The sequence below is a fragment of the Pteropus alecto genome, unplaced genomic scaffold (assembly GCF_000325575.1).
Source record: "Pteropus alecto unplaced genomic scaffold, ASM32557v1 scaffold57, whole genome shotgun sequence".
NCBI lineage: Eukaryota > Metazoa > Chordata > Mammalia > Chiroptera > Pteropodidae > Pteropus > Pteropus alecto.
Genome location: NW_006442508.1, coordinates 7,396,775 through 7,399,563, shown reverse-complemented (window position 1 = coordinate 7,399,563; position 2,789 = coordinate 7,396,775). Strand labels below are relative to the sequence as shown.

General features: G+C 41.7%; 1 pseudogene; it reads left to right on the top strand.

The window, feature by feature from the left end:
* The first annotated feature begins 726 nt into the window (after window positions 1-726).
* LOC102892045 lies at window positions 727-993 on the top strand (annotated as a pseudogene).
* Window positions 994-2,789: the final 1,796 nt, after the last annotated feature.

Here is a 2,789-nt window from a genome sequence, read left to right as displayed (position 1 = left end):
TTAGCTTGTGTATCTTTCAAATTGCCACAGGTAACCAAGAAGGCCTTAAAGTTCCCGTCGGCCTCTCTAAACATTAGACTAGCTTCTCCCTGACTCTAGTTTCCAAATTTCCCTTATCCAGAGAATTTACTTTAGCAAAGGTATAATTATAAATTCTTTCAATGTGGCCAAGACATGAGAACAAACAAAGTACTCTTTGATAGATAATTGGATAAAGAGGTGGTACATATATACAATGGAATGTTACTCAGCCTTAAGGAAAGATGACATACTGCCATTTGCAACAACATAGACAAATCTCGAGGTTATGGTGCTAAGCGAAATAAGTCAGACAGAAAAAGTTGAGAACTATATGATTTCACTCATATGTGGGGTTTAAAATGAAAGCCACAAATGAACAAGACAAATAAACAGAGATTCATGGACATGGACAATGATTTAGTGGTTACCAAAGGGAAAGTGAGGGGAGGGGGAAGGTAGACAGAGTAAAGGGGGTCAAATATATGGGGATGGGGGAGGGTGAAGTGGGTAAAGGGGATCAAATATATGGTAGCTGAAAGAAACTGGACTTTGGGTGGTAAACATACAATAGAATATATAGATGTCAAATTATAATGTACACCTGAAAATTATATAATTGTATTAACCAATGTTAATACAATTAAATCTAAAAAAAACAAACAAAAAATGTACCCAGCTTTCTGTGCTGATAATGCTCTCGCAAACATGGTGAATGTTCCTAAAATCCGCTGACTTTCTCCAAGTGTGTCAAACACCAACCCCACCAAGCGACACAGTACAGGAATGGCAAGGGCTCTGTATGACAGGGAGCAGAGTGGTTGGTGGGCGGACTAAGCTGATTTTCAGTAAAAAGGCTAAAACTACAAAGAAGACTGTCCTGAGGCTTGAATGCGTTGAATGGCTATTAAGAAATGCAAGCATTCCGAACTGGGAGGAGATAAGAAGAGAAAGGGCCAAGTGATCCAGTTCTAAGCTTCATATTTTGTTTTATTATGAAGACAATACAATCTCGAGGATATGTTCACTTCATGTGGTCGGAGTTGGTCTTTTTGTGAGAGAAATAAACTAGTGTCATTAATAAAATTCCCTTTATGAGGAAATTTTAAAATAACTACCCAATTTATTGTATGAAGCTAACATAATTGATAGCAAAACGCTGACCTGGCTAGCACAAAAAAAGAAAAATATGAAAACAACACTTCTTCCAGAGAGCTTTTGGTATTACTTAGCCAAAATAAGTACGTAAGCGCCCTCTGGCATGTACCCTGGCATTCCCACGCAGGTCCGCAGGTCCGAGAGGGAAACGTCTGTCCAGGGCTCCATGGCGAGTCACTGCAGCGCTGCGGCAGCGTGGAACTGGAATCTGGGTGCGCTCCCTGGGAGAGTGAGTGAGTGAACTGGCGCAGGTGCACCGAGGAGTATTTGGCAGCAGGTAGAAGCAATGAGCTGAACATACTCACAGATGGGTTGATCTTAAAAACATGGTGCTTGTGAAAAAAGCAGGACCATGCAATTTCACTTAAGCAGAAAGTATATCACACAAAGCAACAATATACATTTTTCAAAAAAACATTTAAATAGAAATAAATATACCCATTAAAAGGGTTGCTTGTTGGGGAAAATATGCCTAGGATATAAGATAAAGAGATGAGTAAATGCAAGGCCACATTCTGATGTCCACAGGCCCTAGGTTTTTTTGCATTTGTGAATCCTTTTGTCCATGAAAATATATTTAAAATCATATTTTACAACTGTGTTGGTATAAAGATGAATATATTAATACTGTGTATAAAAACATCTTTTTAAACCTGAAATCACATTTTTACTTCTGATTTAAAAGAAATTAAACAATTTTCATGCGCCTCACAAAGTATTGTGAGCCCTAAAGCACCATGCATACAGTGCCCAATGATAAATTGGCTGTGGATAAATGAACGAATGATTTAGAGAGGCGCCTTGCACGAAGCAGAGATAATTATGTGCTACAAACTGATTGAATGAATATGATTCATTCAGTCCTCTGCTTCTGGGGTACAAAAACCCTTCCATAAAAAACAATTCCTTAGGTGTGCTGGAGAACTCCCGTGCCATGGGATATCACTAAGGCTTCGGGAAGGAAAGTTCCCCCCAAAAGTCCTCCAGTTGGGAATTCTGAGTTTTGGCAGTGAATTCACTCACAGGAGTCTGAGCCCGAACCTGGGTCTGCCCTGGCCTGGCTGCCTCCCCCAGCAGAGTTGGGCTACCCCTTGCAGGCAGGGCCAGGGTGTGACTCCTTTTGCCTTCAGGTTGCAAGGACAATCCCCAGGAAGCACTGTGGCCATGTTGGGCACTAGGACTAGGCTGTGATGTAGCTTGATTTATAACTTCTGAAGATTTAGACATGTGGTATGTAGGCTTTCGTTTATACTATAGCCCTGGGTCCCTCAAATATTAGGAACAGTCCTGGCTGGATGATTTTTCTAAGAAGGATGATCCTTTAGCACCATGCCAAAACTGGCCTTGCATAATCAAAATCAGCCATTCAGACTCCTAAGACCCCTTTCCCAGGTGCCAGTAAGGCCCCCAAATGCCTGAGCAGACCAGGGTTGGGTGTTCACTGCCTCACAGACTCAGAACCATCACAGTGTGTAAGTTCTGAGTCCTCCACCCTAGGTATTCCTCTCTTCTTTGTTCTAGCCCAAGCCCCTGCTTTCAGAGAAACACACACACACACACACACACACACACACACACACACACACCCACCCCACACACAGAGACACATAAAC